Source organism: Canis lupus, chromosome 12 (assembly GCF_011100685.1).
Source record: "Canis lupus familiaris isolate Mischka breed German Shepherd chromosome 12, alternate assembly UU_Cfam_GSD_1.0, whole genome shotgun sequence".
Taxonomy (NCBI): domain Eukaryota; kingdom Metazoa; phylum Chordata; class Mammalia; order Carnivora; family Canidae; genus Canis; species Canis lupus.
Window position 1 is genome coordinate 21,037,122 of NC_049233.1, and position 19,022 is coordinate 21,056,143.

At 43.5% G+C, this 19,022-nt stretch overlaps 1 protein-coding gene across 1 annotated transcript in view; it reads right to left on the reverse strand.

Annotated features, from left to right (window-relative positions):
* The window catches only part of ELOVL5 (ELOVL fatty acid elongase 5), a 75,092-nt gene extending 56,277 nt beyond the window's left edge, over positions 1-18,815 (reverse strand). Inside the window, exon 1 of the mRNA XM_038554321.1 lies at positions 18,702-18,815. The gene's annotated coding sequence lies outside the window, so the exon portion shown is untranslated. The remainder of the gene's footprint in view (positions 1-18,701) is intronic.
* Positions 18,816-19,022: the final 207 nt, after the last annotated feature.

A 19,022-nucleotide genomic window follows, 5' to 3' on the forward strand; every position in this document is an offset into this window, starting at 1 on the left:
AGAATGAGCCAAGCATGAGTCATTAAAAAGAGGCTGCCAGACACTCTTGGAGCCACACTGCCCAGTAAGAGGGACATGAGCCCCAAGTAGCTATTTACATGTAAATTAATTAAAATTAGTTCCTCAGTTTCGCTACTAGTGATATCTCAGGTACTCAATAACTACCTGTGGCTACTATATTGAACAGAGCAAAATACATCTCCTGGAAAAATTTTGGTATGTAGAAATAGTGCAGCTCAAAATGTACCTGATGTAGACATCATAGAACCAGAGGTTAGGAACATTTTGAAAGAATCCTCTAGAGTAAGATAAAAGAGAAGCACATGCAGTGCTTACCTACAAATTAGAGCTCTACATGATCAGACTACACAAAAAAGGTTAGAAGAACCTTTTTTTAACACATGAAATTATAAAGATTAAATGGAGGAAACTGAACAAGATGGAGAAGTGGGGCATGATGCAGCAAATTTTTATTAAAGCAAAAGCACTGTCCAAAATCAGCAGTTAAAAAAAATAGTATCAAATATGCAGGAACAAAAATATAAATTAGCTATTTTCAAAAAATCTCCCCAAAAGCCAATCTAAAGGCCTAAATATTAATACATATATAGCAAACAGAATGGGATAAATTAAAAAATAAAATGAACATCTAAAAAGCTATTTATGCTACTGAGACCTTAATGTCTTAACTTACTCCTTTCTGCTTTGTATTTAAAAAAACTGACCACTACAGTTTTCCATGAGCATCCACACAAGCAACCAGGATTGTTAGAGGACATGGATTTACTTGGAAATATTATTCTAAGTAGGGTACCTCACATAGTTATTTGATAAAATGACCCAAACCAGCCTACCTAATGATGTTCAAATATGAAGGTAATATTCAGAAGGTAATAGCTGCTGAAATAAGGAAAAAAAAAAAAAAGTGTTTTCATAGCTAAGTAGAACTTATTTGAAAATTAAATAATAGGGATCCTTGGGTGGCGCTGTGGTTTAGCGCCTGCCTTTGGCCCAGGGCGTGATCCTGGAGACCCGGGATCGAATCCCACGTCGGGCTCCCGGTGCATGGAGCCTGCTTCTCCCTCTGCCTATGTCTCTGCCTCTCTCTCTCTCTCTCTGTGACTATCATAAATAAATAAAAATTTAAAAAAATTAAATAATAGGATCTGATTAGAACAGGGTTTCTCAAAGTATAGCCTAGATATCTTTGAGGGTCTTTGGGCTCTTTTCAGCGGTTCTATAGGACCCAAACTATTTGTATTCTATTACCAAGAGATTACTTGCTTAATTTCATCTCTCTCATTATAAAATGTCTCATAGACTGTGTGATGTGCAATACTTCATTGAATGCAGCAGGTTAAAGAACCCAGCTGTCTTTCATTAAGCCAGATGCATAGTATATTGGCAAAAATGTCAAAACAATGCCTGTTTACACTATTTTTTTTTGAAAATATAGGTTATTTATGTTATCATGTAATGGGCTCATTCATATTTTTAGATGTATTACTGTTTAAACTGTTTTTTTTAAATAACTTCTAATAAAGTAAATCAAGATATAACCCACATAAACTAAAGCTCTCTGAAGTTCTCAATAATTTTTAAAAGTGAAGGTCCTAAGACCAAAAGTTTGAGAGCTGATATACTAAGAATTGTGTATAGAATCTTTCCCCCTTTACAAGGTTTTGTTTCTAAAAAGATTATAAATGTAGCTTCCCAATTTAACAGCAAATATCCCAAATAAACTTCAAAAAGTGTGTGTCTTTATATTTTAGTGGGAGTTAAATTTAACTTCGAGTATAGAGTTTAAAAACTACACCTTCAAATACGTGAAGCTTGTTTAAATATAGTCATTTTGAAAGCAAGCTAATAGTAACAAATGAAACTTAATATATTTTCAAGTACCCCATGAGATAATTAAGTTCTTACTCACTCCTTACCAGCTCATCAAGTTATATATACTATGGTTTGATGAGAAACTCCACACCAGGGCCACTTGGGTGCTCAGTCAGTTAAGCATCTGCCTTGGGCTTAGGTCATGATCCCAGGGTCCTCTAATCAAGCCCCACACTGGGCTCCCTGCTCAGTGGGGAGTCTGCTTTTCCTTCTCCTTCCCCCTGCCCCTTGATTCTGCTCTCTTGCTCTGTCAAATAAATAAATATAATCTTAAAAAAAAAAAGAAAAGAAACAACACTGATCAGACAGGATAAGGTGACTTTCACATTACTATGTGGGCATAAAAACTCTGAGAGTTTCTCTATTCAAAGCATGATACTCACTCCCCTTCCAAATGAGGATACACCTCATGGAAACTTACCAAAAACTAAAATTTTAAGTCATAAAAAATGAGAGCTGCAAGTTTCCTGTGGCTCAATCACATTAGGCAGTTCTGCAAGTAGACTCTATTCATCAACCACAATACAAAAACTGAAGTACTTATATATTTTTATAGAAGGAGAAAATGCTAGCTTGCAACCAAAGTCAAAAATTCATTTTCCAGACTTCAATTTGCCACAACAAAGCACCTTTTAAAAAGCCACACTTTCCATTGTCACCTCAGTTGTCCAATATTCACCAGATCCTCATTTCTTTGACTCATTTTGCAATTCAGTTCAAACTAGCATTGTGTAGGTAGTTGTTCAAAACTTCAAAACGCAGCCTCCTCAGACAGAAAGCTTCCCCTGACATGCTCAGACAGAAAGCCCTCCCCAAGCTCCAGGTTGGCCATGATCTAATCCCAGCATCATCGGCTAGCCTGTGGGCTCACCTCCTTTCTTCCTCTAAATGGGGTGTCAGGTAGGTGCAGGTATGGCCCTGACATTGTATAGAAATATAATTACCAGAAGGAAAGCAGAGTCTCAGCTGAAGGAAGAAAAAGCAGATCAGCAGAGAGAGACACACAAGGAGTATGAACAAAGAGGGAGAAAATTGCATGACACTCCCTTCTTCTCCAAAATAAGTATCTAAGAGTGACATTTCACCTCTCCAAGCATGACTCCTTCCACTTGGAGGAGTGTTTGAAGTGTATTTGTTTGGAACAGAGCAGTGTCAATGAGAGAACAAATCTTGTGTGAAGCTTAACACTTACTTGCTATAAAGGTACATTACATACTCCCATTTGTTCTGAAGAATCACCATACTTTTCACCCAGAGCTCAGCACATTCACCTGTAGGTCACAGCCACAGAGCAGGTATTTTTGTAGATTTCTCTCTGCAAAACATTTTCTCTATTTGCTTTCTTAGTTTGGAAAACATTACAGAGAAATGCCTACAAGCCAAGTAGTTTGTTTCACCAAGGAAACAAGAATTCAAGGAAAAAGTTAACAGGCACTGAAAAGGACCAACACTTTCTTTTTTCTCTCCTTTTCAACAGAGCTTCAAACTATCTCACATTCAGTTTCTGCTTTCTAGATGTTTGGGGGGCTCTGTCTTACAGGGATACTGATTAATGTAAATGACAACCTATAATCTAGCATTCATCAAAAAAGGGCGAAGGGAAGGGAGAACAAAGTTTAACTGGTCAAATCAGAATGTATGAGATCTCTTGTTTCAATTTTATTTCTTTTTTTTTAAAAAGATATTACTTATTTATTCATGAGAGACAGAGAGAGAGAAGCAGAGACATAGGCAGAAGGAGAAGCATAGGGAGCTCCCCTGCAGGGAGCCTGATGTGGGACTCGATTCCAGGATCCCGGGATCACAACCTGAGCCAAAGGGAGACACTCAACCACTGAGCCACCCAGGTGGCGCAATCTTATTTCCGTTTTTGAATTTTTTTTAAGTTTATTTATTTATCTGACATAGAGAGCTCAAGCAGGGAAACTGCAGGCAGAGGGAGAGGCAGAACCAAGACTCCTTGCTGAGCAGGGAGCCAGATGTGGGGGCTCGATCCCAGGATCCCAAGATCATGACCTGAGCTGAACGCAGCAGCTTAACCACCTGAGCCACCCAGGTACCTCTTATTTCCTTTTTGGGAAATAAAATAAAAGTAACTCATTGAAATCAAAGTGATTTCATGTGTGGTTTATGGAAGTCATTTATTACTCATACCTCATATCTTTACAGGCTTTATAAAAATTTAAATTATATTCAGTACAGTCTTTGCTGAAACATCTTCCTTTTTTTCTTTTAAGCTCTAATTATATGGTGTAAACCCATCAAGTAAAGGACAGTGATCAAACAGATAAAACACCATCAATAGACAGGTGGGAAGGCAATGTGGTAAATGGAAAAAAAAAAAAAAAACCTGTAATCTCAATATGTTTTACAGAGTTGCCCTGAAATGGTTTCTCTTTCATTTCTCAGGAAATAGGCTGTAATTTCAATCATTACAACCAAGCTCATTATGAACAACAAAGGAATTTGGAAACCAAGAACTTTTCAGGATATAACCACCTCTAAAATAGATGCATACATAGTTCAACAGCAAATTGATACTTCTAAAACAGCTGTGGAAATGATATAGCAAGAAGCATCCATGACACCTTTTTCAGTACAAGTCAAGTTTTGTTTTGGGCTCCATTCTACCTACTCAGTAAGGGAGATCTGACAATTTCAGGACCTGGAAACAGGACCCAAATGACTGGGAAGGCGACAAAAGACCAACTTGAACCACAGAGGCTTCTGGGAAGGTGACCTACATCACAGAACAAAATATGGAAAGAGGGTCATAGAATTATGTTATTTTTATTTTACTTAAGTGTACTAGTTATTTAGTATTAATTGCGTTTATTAAAAAATTTAAGGTCATACAGGTTCAAATGGCCACAAAAATAATTTAGTAAAATACTAGGAAACACTTAATTTTAAGGAATATAACATAACTGGATTTTAAAAGAGTTGCTGAGTCTCTACCCTAGAGAAATTTAAAGAAACAGATAGATAAAAACCATGACCAATGACACCCAATCCTGCATCCCATCTCAGACATTAAGTGCCAGTTTGCATCTGATCTCTCTCCACCTACACACATGTGATGTTCCTGAATCTCAAACTCAGTAAGCCAGAAACTAAATTTATTATACTTCTTTTATAATCTTCTCTTCTGATTCCCATATTTGTTACTGGCTCTATAACCTTCCCTGGAGTCTGGTTCCATAAGTACCCTCCATCTCCCACCTACCCTGGATACCTGGCCACCCAGGCTTTGGGTCCTATGTAGAGCCTCGGCAATTTCAGCCACCTCTACCCCACTACCCTCACCATTTCCCCCTCCAGGCTGACCCCATCACTTCTCTACCTGAAGAGTCTTCTAAGAACTCCAGAACTTCCTCCTCACCAATCCCTATAACAAATGAAGCTGTCACACTGATCCTTCTTAGAGCACATCTCTCCTTCACTAGGCAAACAAATACTGAAACCACTATTTCAGTTTTCTATGGCTACTCTAACAAACTGCCACAAACTAAGGAGCTTAAAACACATATTTCTCCTACATTTGAGATCAAGAGTCTCAAATGACTCTCATCAGACTAAAATCAAAGCCCTAGTAGCAGGGCTGCATTCCTTTCTGGAGGCTCTACAGAAGAATCTTCTTCCTGCTTGCATTTCTTGATTCATGGTCCCTTCATCCATCTTCAAAGCAAGCAACACTGGGCCAAGTCTCCTTGTGCCACCACTGTTCTAGTTCTCTTCTGCCTTCCTCTTCCAGATTGTGGGACACCTGTGATTACACTGAGCTCACCTGGATAATCTGGGCTAATTTCCCTATTTTAGTCAACAAGTTTAATTCTATTTACAACAATAATTCCCTTTTGCCTGTAACCTAACATCTTCACAGGTGCTGGGAATTAGGACACAGCCATCGTTGAGATGCCCCTATTCTGCTGACCACAACCACCTAATACAACGCACCGAGGCAGGCGAAAGTTAGAAAAAAATGCAGACTTCGCTTTCAACAAGATCATGTTAAGTCCTTTGATACCAAGTGTTAATTGGCTTCCTGTTGCTAAGTCTAATCCACTTAGTCTTATATTAAAGGCTTCCATGATTTCAAAATAACTTCTGCAACATGGTCTTATACTACCTTCCTTGTAGCACCCTAAGACTGTACTCAAACTGCAGAACTCAGGAGCACCAAACACACCTAGTCTTACGTAATTTGCTCTATCCAGAGGCCCTCTCCATTCTCCTGTGCAAATTACTGTCGTCTCGTAAGACCCAGACCCAAAGCCACTTAGCTTCTCTTCATCTTTGCCTTCTCAGAAACCCACAATGCCCCTTCTGCCAAGTTGGCATATACAGAGGGGATAGAAGGGAACAAGTTTAGGCAGAGAAAGTTCTGGGTGCTACACACAGCTAGTTGGGTGACCTTGGACAAGCTATTTAAATTTTAAACTTTGCGTTCGGGCAGCCCCGGTGGCGCAGCGGTTTGGCACCGCCTGCAGCCCAGGGTGTGATCCTGGAGACCTGGGATCGAGTCCCACATCAGGCTCCCTGCATGAAGCCTGCGTCTCCCTCTGCCTGTGTCTCTGCCTCTTCCCTCTCTCTGTGTCTCTATGAATAAATAAATAAAATCTTAAAAAAAAAAATAAACCTTGCTTTCATCATTTGTCAAGTGAAAATGCAGACCATGTTATCTCTAAATTCTTTCCCACTTTTTTTTTTTTTTTTTTTTTTTTTAAGATTTACCTATTTTACAGAGAGAACATGTCGAGAGGGGGACAATCTTTTGGGCAGACTCCCTGCTGAGCACACAGCCCACCCCCAGGGCTCATGAGATCATGACCTGAGCAAAAACTGAGAGCTGGAGGCTCAGCTGACTAAGCCAACCCTGGTGCCCCTCTTTCCCAGTTCTTAAACTCTATGAAACTTATAGGACTTGTATCCACTTCTCTCCCTCCCCAAAGCCACTTTTCTGGTCATCTCAACTGGATTAATGCACTCCCTCCCAATGGATCATCTCTGCCTCCAGTCTTGGACTGCTCCCTACCCAAAAGCATCCTTCATAGGTTACTCACCTCCTCACAACCAGTTAAAAGACCGCAGGAAAATGTCCAAACTCCTCTGTGTGGCCCCCAGGGCCCACATGATCAGGCCTCTGCTTCCTCCTTTGGTTTTCCTCACTTTTTCAGTTCATCTCATGCTTCTCCAGTCCCCAGCCCCTTGCTCCTCTCCTCAGAGCCTCTGCTAGAATATTCTGCCTATTTCTTCTTTCCATGAGATTCCTGCTTATTCTCCAGGCAAACCTTTCCTGATCCTCCCCCTATGAATCAGGTGCCTTTCCTGTTTGTTCTCATGGCACCCTGCACTGAACTCACATAATCCCCATCACTGTAGTACTGATATCTGTTCACTTATCAGTATCCTCCGTGAGTCTAAATTCCACGTGGGCAGTCTGTGGTACAGACTGAGTTACTGCCTAATTTCCATAGAGTAGCAGGACTTTTGGCTGCCGATGGCCAGAATCAACTGAGACATTTCCAGCTTCTCTTGCAGCTTAATGTAGCTACATGTCTAGTTCTGACCAAGGAGACAAGCAAAGTATCTAGGGGCGGTTTCTGGGGACCTCTCCTAAGACAAGGTATGGATGATCCCTCTGCCTCATCTTTGTCTCTTCAGCCTGCTGGCTGGAAGACAGTGATATCATACTCCAAGCCTGATGCACAGTGAGCCAAAAGTGAACCTATGGAGGATTAAACCAGCCCTGGACCATCTCTGTAATCTTTTATGGAAGACAGTCTTCTCCCTTATTTTGAGATCCCACTCTGGAGCCACTATTATTTTGAAATCTCCATCACTTACAGCCAAGCCTTACTGAAAAAGACATGGCCATTTCTGTAGTGCCAATAATTATGTTGACTCAAGTACATATCTCACCTCTTCCACTGGACTGTAATCTCTTTGCTAGTGGATGTACGGTCATGTGTCACAGCAGGATTTATGCTCCTTAGCTGAGGACAGCTGAGGGCAGCACACAAGAATCTCCAATGGTGAGTGTGAATGATGAATGAATTAATACCTATCTGTGTGACGCAGATAGGCTCTGTCCAACCTATACAGTCTACCTCAACCTGGAAGCAATGCTGTGGCCAACCAAAATAAGGTTAAAAAAGTGTTGTCAGCTTCCATCACTTTTTTTTTTTTTAAGATTGTATTGATTTATTCATGAGAGACAGAGAGAGAAAGGGAGAGACTTAGAGGGAGAAGCAGGCTCTTCGCAGGGAGCCCAATGTGGGACTTGATCCCTGGACCTGGGATCATCCCTTGAGCTGAAGGCAGACGTTCGACCGCTGAGCCACCTAGGCATTCCAGCTTCCATCATTATTTTACATGGAATAGCTGGATGCCAAAACACCGGCGCTTACTCCTTCCTTGGGCACAGTGCCACAAGTGTGGTCTATCAATAGCACATTCTCCTTGAATGTGCTACAAGGTACTATGCAAATAAGCAAGGCTCTTTAAAATAATTACATGTGTCACCTTCGCTCCCGGGTAAGTGGGATGTCCAACAATTTGTATGGTCTGTACTGTTGCTCTTCTCCCTCAGCTTGGAGTAGGAAATGGTTAACATTACAGGCAGGTAGGCCAAGTTTTCCAGAGTCCCCTGCTAGAGTCCTCATTTGTGAAGTATTATGTATTCTCAGGCTACTGAGATATACTCATCTTCACACAGACATTAGCACAGATTACTGAACTGATACTTGAAACCTACATCTTCAGAGACACATTCATGTAAATAATTGCTAGATAGCTACCACATGATTGATGGTATATAGGTACCGAGGACACAGAGATAAACATGCCAAACTCTGAGCAGAGAGAAAAGGAAAGTGCTAGTCATTCTCACTTTAAGAATGGGGAAGCTGGGATCCCTGGGTGGCGCAGCGGTTTGGCGCCTGCCTTTGGCCCAGGGCGCGATCCTGGAGACCCGGGATCGAATCCCACGTCGGGCTCCCGGTGCATGGAGCCTGCTTCTCCCTCTGCCTGTGTCTCTGCGCCTCTCTCTCTCTCTCTCTGTGACTATCATAAATAAATAAAAATTAAAAAAAAAAAAAAGAATGGGGAAGCTGAGGCACACAAAGGTTAGGTATTAGAACCAAGGTTATATAAGCAGGAAGAGGTGAGAGCATCTGATTCAATCAAAAGGATCAACGAATCTAGGGTGTGAGATTTGACTAATGAAGAACAGGGCTTTTTCTGCTACTAAATTTGTTTTGCTCTTGTGGTTTTTTTTTTTTTTTTTTTTGCTGGGAAGCAACTGGTGAGGAGGCATCCAAATACAGCCTGGACAGAATAGAGATGGGAACAGACAAGGAACATTTGAAGAAATGAAGTCTGTGGTGTTTTCAGCGAGAAGTGCAGGCAGGAAAAAGGCAGGAAGTGAAGCTGGTTCAAGAATGGCCCTGAAGAGAAAACGAAGCTTTTAGGATGGAGTGAAATGATCCTATAACATGTCAGGATGCCATGGTGACAAGAGAGTAGGGACCAGACCACAGGGGAGCCAGGAAGGAGCCAGGGAGAAACCGTAGTTGTCCAGTTAGGATGATGGGAGGAGAAGGGGCCATGGAGGGACAGAGAGGAGCACGAAAGGACAAGACTTGCTGACTAACAGCTGGAACAGAGGACAGAAGGACGTGGCTGATGGGAAGAAGGATCCGAATACCACGCTTGCAGGCGTAGGCAAACTGGTGGATGGTGGGGCTCCTGACCATGCTGGCCAACAGGACAGAGAGGTTTGTGGGGCATCCAAGTGAACCTAGTTGATAAGAAGTTGAGTCTGGAGCTCAGAAGTGGATTAGAAATAAATGAGATGGAAACTGGGTAGATAGTCAAACCTATGGTCAAGTACATCACCCACTGAGACCGGTCTTCCCACAACACTTTGCAATTATTCATCTAAATCTTGAATTTTGGGAAGCCCTTTAAAATATGCCAATCCCATTTCTCAAAAAAAAAAAAATGATAAACTCAAGCATGAAGGTCTGTACCAAGGTTCAGTGAAAAGCAACTCTCTCACTATGCACTGCATTCAAAGGCATCTTCCTTTGGGGTCACTGAGCCGATTCCAAACCTACCACTCCTTGCCACATAAACAAAAAGGAGCTGCTCTGAAGAGGAAGCAAGTATAGTGTTTATAGCATTCTCCTGGGGACATAGAAGTCCTGAGATACTGTGTTTAAGGGGCACTTCGGAGAAGCTCTGACCTGTTTCACAGGGCAACCACTGTCTCCTTTACAAGCATGCTTCAAAAAAAAAAACCAATGGCCAAAGCCCATCATGAACATCAAGATCTTTTGCATGCCTCTAACGGTTGCCTTAAAGACTAAGCTTAAAGACACTGAGAAATGCTTCATATTCCTAAACATCTAAATCAGACTGCCAATTGCAAATAGCTGGAAGACAAACATTTAAGGGGCTTTTAAGCTTTTCTGCTATGGGCATCTACTTGTAATTCTTATCTGATTGCAGTCTCTTAACTGATGTGATTACTTGAATATTCAAAGCAAATTATCATGTTCTTCAAGCTAATTCATACAAATACACAAAGGCAGCATCATAGCCTCAATTGAAATTAAAAGAGGATGGAAAAACATAATTAACAAAGATAGGTTATGCAATCCCCAGGAGAAGTCTTGGAAGATTTTAAACTCAAGCCTGTGTAACATAAATAAAGCATGTGACACGAGAACACATTTCTTTGTTTAAACTGAATCCAAACCCTCACATTTTACAAATGGTATTTGAGTATGGAGGTGAATGAGAAGGAAAGGCAGTTAAAATGTTTTTTTAAAAATTAAAAAAAAAAAGTTTGCAGGATGCACTTGGGTGGCTCAGTTGGCTAAGCTTCTGCCTTTGGCTCAGGTCATGATCCCAGGATCCTGGGATGCGCCCCGCATTAGGCTCCCTGCTTAGCAGAGAACTTGCTTCTCCCTCTCTCTCTCTCTGCCCTTCCCCCTGCTCATGTTCATTCTCTCTCTAAAAAAAAAAAAAAAAAAAAACCTAAAAAAAGTTTGCTGCGATGCAGCATTTTTAAGAAATTACAAATCATTTATTCATCTCTCCTACAGAGTGTGTGTCCAAAGCCAACAGTTACCACCTGGTCACAGACCATGTTAACAGGTAGGCCACTCTGAATTTTATGATTCTCTTATTTTAGAAACTGTGGAACCTATACACATCATAATGTTGTCAGATCTACTGATCCAAACCCAGAAAGAAAATGAAAAGGTTCAAGAGCCTAATAACCCCAAGAGAACTAAGGGTGGCGATAAATGTGTCTATCTTGAACCTGAACAGGTGGCCCTCAACGGGGCCTGTGTCAGAATGACCTAGTAGATGTTTTCAAAATGCACATGACTTACACCTCCGTCCAAGGGAAATCAGACAAGCTGGAGACAGAGGCTCCCTAGAGGATTTGCGTGCCCTTCCCTCCCAGCCCACACCTCTCAGGTCTTATACAGCTTGTAAATCAAACCCAGCTGGAGCAAAGGCCAGGTGAGGAAACTGATGCTGGATGTCCGTGGCCAGTCACAGTCATCCAGCCTACTGGCAACTGAGCTTTTGCTTACAGATTTTTTTTTTTTTACACCAATGATCATAGAGCTCTTCTGTTTCCGTGCTTCTGATTACACCAAAAAGAGAATGCTTAAGTGCAGAATTCTGAAAAAAAGGACTTGGAGAAGAAACAAAAGGTTACTCTTTCAAGGGCCAATCATAAATGTTTTTCTATTAGCTTTCTTCGTTTAGTTATTGTCAAAAGTCTTATTGTGGTTATGCCGTCAATCTCTCAGAATGTAATGATGAGTAAGAAACTCAACTGTTTCCTCTAGTTCTATCTCTAGAGCTGCAAATGCAAAGATGACTACCTAGATCTCACAAGCTTACAGTGTAGCAAGGTGGCTAAGGGCTGACAATAGCCAGACTGCCTGGGTTTGAATCCTGGCTCTGCCAGCCAGTGGCTGTGGAGCCTTGAACAAGTCACTTCACCTTTCTGTGCCTTAGTTTTCACATCTGTAAAATCAGGGTAGCTACCTTGTGGAGTTTTGTGAAGCCAAAATTAATTAATATATGTAGAGCACTTTAGAAAAGTACCTAGTATGGCTACTGAATAGTTACATATAATACCACGGAATAGGCTCATTCTTTTTATAAATTACAAAGTTTTCTATTGCCCAGCTGTAATTTATTCTGAAGGACACTTACTCTATTGCATCTTACAATCTTTTGTTATTATAAACAATGTTTCAATGGACATCCTATACAATAGAGAGATCTTTTTACCCTATCATCAAAATCAGTTCCCTACTTAACTTTCCCATTTAATACTGATGGTTTGAATACCTTTCCAAAGTAGGCACAGGTATTAGCATCTAAAAGTTCTATCCACCCGTAAGTGGAAGAGTTGGAACCCCATCCAGATGGGTGGCTGCTAACCTCAAAGGCAGCCTCTTTAATCCACTTTCCACAGCATTGCTAACTTTTAAAAAGCATAGTAGATGCTTTTATAAATGTACCTCAGATCCATGGCAAATACTTAAAAGTTCCAAAAGAAGTAAAACTCAAATTTTCACAGACATATATATCAGTTAACATGGCAAATGGAGGGATCAACAACTTCTGTAAATATTAAAGTAATTTACTACTTCTGCCAAAGACTGAAGCAGAGGTACCCTGAACACTACCCCCTAGGGACATACACCACACTGCCAAACTCCCAGAGTAAATGAATAATTATCAAATTTGGCATCATGAGAACTATTCTTTGGGGAAAGAGAAATTCTTAACAATTACTCTGTGGTAGCATTTGCTATGCCAAGACAAGAGGAGAACAGGTAATCTGGCGTTCAGCATAACAGATACAATAAAGACCAACATGGCTTTAATGAGATCTTTTTAGTATGGGCTTATAAAGATTTGTTCTGACAGGGTGAAACTGTTGACAATGGGGACAAGAAAGGGCAAAGGTAGAACTTCATAGAGATGGAAACTGTAACCAGCATGTGCTAGTGGAGAGTGTCAACCTAGTAGAAGGATTATAGTTAGAAATCACAGGTGTTTCGAGAAAATGGTTATTCTCCTAACTAGAGAAAGCATGACAATACCAGCACTAAAAAAAAAAAAACAAAACAAACAAAAAAAAATTTAAAGAAATGATTTCCTAACTCCCTGTCAGCAAAGACATCAAACAAAAGTACAAAAGTCTAATTTAATAAAGAAGGTTACACACCACTGTACTTCAAACAAATGACAGGGGCTAGGGGGGAGACAGGGTCTGAATTTAGTCTTTCAGAACACCCACCAAGTACCAATATTTTATATCCAGGAACCACATAATCCCTGGATATTCCAGGAATTATGGAAGTCAAAAAAAATGTTCCCACTCAGGAAATATGCCAGCAGAAGCCCAGTGGGAACCAAACCGTTTGCTAAGGATAACATTTATGGGTTCAAATGAGGATTGGGGATTTGCGTGGGTGAATGGGGGGTTTGACTACAAATACTCAAAATTAGGTCAGGTTATCTTCCTAAACAATTCACTTTGTAGGCCAGAATATTTCTAGCCATTAAGCTTAACCTCTTAAAGACAAAACTGTAACTTCCACCATTAATTTTGACATCTCCTTTCTAAGACCTAAATGATTTCAACTTTCACTCTCTATCCCTCATCAAACAGAAACAAGGGATTTGATCTTGGCAAAAGTGAAAATAAAAAATTTTAGTTCTGAAAGGGACTTGGAAATCACCTTAATCTTTTAAAGAAAAAGTGACCAATACCCAGAGTTGATGTTCTCATGGTTGGTGGCAAGTCAGAACAGAAAGCCATGGTAGCCAGGTTCTATACAAGAATGATGCCCCAGGGATCCCTGGGTGGCGCAGCGGTTTGGCGCCTGCCTTTGGCCCAGGGCGCGATCCTGGAGACCCGGGATCGAATCCCACATCGGGCTCCCGGTGCATGGAGCCTTCTTCTCCGTCTGCCTGTGTCTCTGCCTCTCTCTCTTTCTCTCTCTGTGACTATCATAAATAAATAAATTAAAAAAAAAAAAAAAGAATGATGCCCCAGACTTAAACAGCTATGCCTTCCCATCTTCTCAAATTACTTCAGTTGCAATAAAGAACTACTATGCATATGCTTCACTATAATCCTATATCATGAGGCATCACTGACTTTCTTATCTATTACATAAGCTGAGATAAGTTAGCTGATGGATGGAGCCCCAAAAGCCTTGCTTCTTACTTCTGGTTCTGCGAGCAACCAGCTGCATGAGCTTTACCAATAATGTATTTTTCTTCTCTCACCAATGATACTTCATTAAAAGTTAGGAAGCATCCCAATTTCAGTATTATTAAAATGTGGAGAAGTGCCTGCAGTGATTTTAAAATGCCACGGATTATAAACTACATCTCTACCAAGGTATGTTAAAATATTAAAAACTGTCGGAAAATAGATGAAATGTGTAGTTGTAGAAAGGCAACAGCCAATTGGGGGGGGGGGGGGAGAGCTTGTCCAGATACATATCTGGGCCGTTTGGATATTTCACCTAATTGCAAAGCTTCCTTCTTCTTTCTCTGTAACACTAAGTTTCTTCTACCACTTGGTCTTGAGTGTTCTTCATCTTGTTGGCCCTCATATTCACTGGTCTCCAGGTCTCAGATCTTATCCTAGAAATAATCTTGTAGAATGTGTCTGTGCTCACAACTGTAGTTCCACATGGGGTTTTCACACCACTCTGGCCACATCCAATAGCCTCCCAACCCATCTCCACAGTCCGAGCCAATTCATCTTACACATTCTGCCAAGAGTCATATTCCTAGGGCACCATGTTCATAATGTACTCCTAGTTCAAAAGCTTCAGCGCTACCCTGTAACCTCAGGAGAGAGGGCAGGCTAGGGGCTCAAGATGATCTGGGCTGGAATGTTTTGTGCCCATGGCCAAGTGTCTAAACTTCTCTAAGCCTCCATTTCTTCATCAGTAAAGTGAGAATGCTCACAGTACTAATTAATAGCAATTGGGATAAACCCATATAAAGTGTTCACTGCAGGGTTTGACACATTAGAGCTTTGTAACAGACAGCTATTATCATCATCAATGACTTGCCTTTCTAACCTTCCACTTCTGCACTATCAGCTTCAGTCAACTGGGCCTCCTTGCTTTTTTGCCCAAGGACTCCAGAGATGTTTGCTCTCCAAATTCCCTCTCTCCTGGAATGCCTGTCCTATCTCTTCAAATCAGTAAGATTCTTCTATGAAATGTAAGCCTACATTCAAATGTTGATTCAATTCTACTTATTTTAATCCAATCATCTCTTTGGTACTGACATCCTTGGAAGTCCTTACAGTTAGTCCACTATGTGGTGACTTCCCCCATGTCCACACTGGCCCTCACTGAAGGTATGGTAGCACCCCAACAGGTGACATGAGATTTAAATCCTCTTCCTTAGCTCTGGGATATGCGCCCCCCCCTTTATCAGATTTCCATTGTTATAGGTATTACTTCAAGTAGCCATTACTTGATTACTTAAGTTAATCACCTCAAAGCCAAGGACCCTCTTTGGAGGTTGATGGGAAGTGAAGTTCCTACATAAGAATATGTTAACGGGGATCCAGATCTTTGCTGGCCGTCATCTTGCAAAATCAGCCTATGGACATAACCATCATCTGAAAGGACTACAGAGACACTGATAGAAAGTTTTGTCCTCAGGACTTTTCAGGTCAGGTGGTCATTTTAAGCCCATTTGAGTCAGGTGTTCTGTTTCCTGTACTGAAAACATCCTAACCAATCTTACAGTGGTAAGCGCTGATTTGTCTAACATAGATAGTTCTGCCATACAAAGCTTTCCGAGAGTTACACAAGTCCTGGAGAAATCTACTTCTGACCCCTTTTATAGTCCCCGGTATAGATTTAGCATAGGTATGAAAGGATTAAAATGTAAACGAACTCAGGAAGACTTTTGGAGTCAGAACTGTGTCATTCAACTTTTACATAACCTCTCCCAACACACACACAAACTACACATAACTGGCAAATCAATGAATTAAAAAGGCACCTAGAAAAAATAAAGGAATAGATTTAAGGTAGATCTGAAAGATGACATATTGTTAATCTTAGACAAGTTAACTAGGTCAATTTTTTTTTTTTTTAAGATTTTATTTACTCATGAGAGAGGCACAGAGAGAGGCAGAGGCAAAGGCAGAGGGAGAAGCAGATTCCCTGCAGGGAGCCCAAAGTGGGACTCGATCCTGGGATCCTGGGATCCTGGGACTCCGGGATCACGCCCTGAGCCAAAGGCTGACGCTCAACCGCTGAGCCACCCTGGCATCCCAACTGGGTTAGATTTTTAATAGAGTTACATAAATGGCACATATCTGTCTGAAATAAAAATTTCTTAGGGGAAAGTAAGGATAGTATGGCCAGATAAAAAAGTAAAGCTGTCACACTATCATCTACTTGGGCATCAAAGTTACCTGAAAGGAAGGAAAACAGTTTTGCCTTGATTTGTATAATTTATGTTGGAAATAAGACACTCACCTCTAGAAGCAGGAGGACAATCAATAACTATGTTAAAAAGTAAGAGAAAAGGTAATGAAAGAAAGATCCTTGCACACACTCAAAGATTAAGGTCTCAAACCAGGACAGGTAGGAAAAAAAAACGAGGCTCTGCTAGTCCCAGCGAATGAGCTAACTTACCTCATTTTCAAAAGTGCCTTCATAGGGATACTGGAATTCTTGCCTGTGAAAACCTAAAGTTTTGAATATTTTCCCAGTCGTTTGAGATTCTTGCACTTTATTCTTGGCCACATCCTCTATATCTCACTTCCCCTTCCCCAGGAAGAAAAATAAGGAAGCATTTATTGAATCAGTATTTGGAGGACTCCAAACTGGGCTTTGATTTGTATCCTCTCCTGAAATCCTAAAAATTCTGCAACAGGAAACATCCATTTGTATGTAAGGAAATGGAGTCAGGTGAACGAGGACAGCGTTTGAAGTTACAAGACACTTTTCTTGAAAAATCTGACAAATTTTAGTACGCTTTCTACTTTCACTTTTCAGCAAAGTTCCACATTCTGTAAAATTAGCCATCTTGTAGCCATCAATAGCATCTTCCTTTCAGTGTTCAGTTAGAAATGGAAGAGAAAAGAAAATGCAAAAGAGTACAAGAAAACCCTTGGTGATGTAAAGTTATCATCTGGGCTAATAACCTAGAAGGGACATGAACGACCTTTCTCTTTCAAGTGCGGAGCTTTCCGGGAGAATCCCGGGCAGCATCTGAGCAGACTACATAAAAAAAGTGATTCACTCCTAACCGAAGATGGAAAGTTAAAAGTGTTCGTCCACAGCCATCGAACACAAAACTGGCGATGTCGGCATCTGCAGATTCTGCACCAAATGCTGTTGGCCGAGATGTGCAAGTAAAACAAGTGCAAACCAACAGGTTATCTACCAAATAGGGGAACATGTTACAAAATCTGACAAACAACAATTAGCTCTTCCGTACAACCCTGAAAAAGCACTTCCTTGCAACGGGTCCGTTATTAAAGAATGAAGATTTCACGCTTGCCGCAATCCCGCACCCCCACCCCACCCCCCGCGGGCCCCTCTGGGTCCCCCAGCCCAGCTAGTACGTCAAGGCACCGGATTCCTCCGTGCGGGACCCCCACCGGGGAAGAGTGGCGTGTGGAAGCGTCCTGTATCTGGAGCCAACAAAGTTGGCCTGATGCATTCTCCAAATCTGCAATCGCGAGCGGGGAGATGAGCTGAACTGGAGTCGTCGGAACGGGAAACCACCACCCAACCTCAGAAGTGCAAGAGCAAGGGACGGGTTGCAAGAGGCAGCTTTAAAAGAACAACTCTTGCTCCGGGCACCCCCCCCGCCCCCAATTCTCGGACGCGGGCGGACAGATGTGGCACGGAGGGGGCCAGTCCTGCAGGCGTGGACACTGCAATGGGGCACTTTTCCTTACAAGTGGCAGCCGCCACGACCCCAGGGCTCCGCCGGCTCCCAGCCGCTCCCGCGCCGCGCGCCTCCTCCCTCCCTCCCTCCCTCCCTCCCGCGCCGGGACTCCCCAAAGGGCCGCCCAGGTCGCCCTCGAGTCCCCGCCCACCCCCTCACCCCCCGCCCCCCGCTTCCCCGCCGGCCTCATCCCTCCCCGAGCACCGCCGAGCTGCAGTCCTCTGGTTTTAATAAGACCCGAGTGGCCCTGGGCTAGCGTAGCGGGCTTCCCTCCCGGAGGCAGAGGCGGGGAAGGAGAGGCCGGAGGGTCCCCGCGCCGCCGGGCGGGGGCGGGGGCGGGGGCGCGGGCGGGCGCGCCCCGGCCGAGGCGCTCGGGACTCCGCGGGCCAGCCCCGGCCTCCTCCGGGGCGCTTCCCGGCAGCGCGCACCTCGCCCGCCAGTCCCTCCCGACAGGAGCCCGCCGCCGCCGCCCGCGGTCCGGGCACGCCGTGGGTCCCCGCCGCGCCTGTCACGGCGCACACCTGCCCGCCCGCGGCTTCCCCGCGCCGAGCAGGTGAGCCTGCGGCTGGGCGCGAAGTCCCGAGGCGCCCGCCGTCCGCGCCCGCCGTCCGCGCCCGGGGGAGCCAGGCGGGGCCCCGCCGCCGCCGCCGCCGCCGCCGCCGCCGAGCTGCTCCGCCACGCGGGCGCGGCGCGGGCCGGCGGCCCCAGGTCCTCACCGCGGCTCGCAGCCCTCGCGTCCCGGCCGCGCGCCCGCGCGGGTGTCATGGCCGAGCGGCGGCCCCAGGCGAAGTTTCCCGGAGCCGACGGCTTACCTCGTCGTCCAGGGGCGGCGGCGGCCCTGGGCGGAGCGGCGCGACGGCTGCACGGGCGACCGCGGCCGGCGGAGCCGAGGAGGACGTGCGAGCGAGGCCCCGGGAGCCACGGAGCGCCGCGATGGGAAGAGGAAGGCGCCGGGTATCTACAATCAGAGCGTGGGCTGACCGTGACGTCACAATGGCGCGGCCAGCCAATCGCGGCCCGAGGGGCGAATCAAGCGCTATGATGTCATGCGGCCCCGGAGCCAATAGCGGGACAATAGAACTTTCGTGATTGTAAATTCCGGAGCCCGGGGCCGCGGCGGGCCGAGGCCGGGG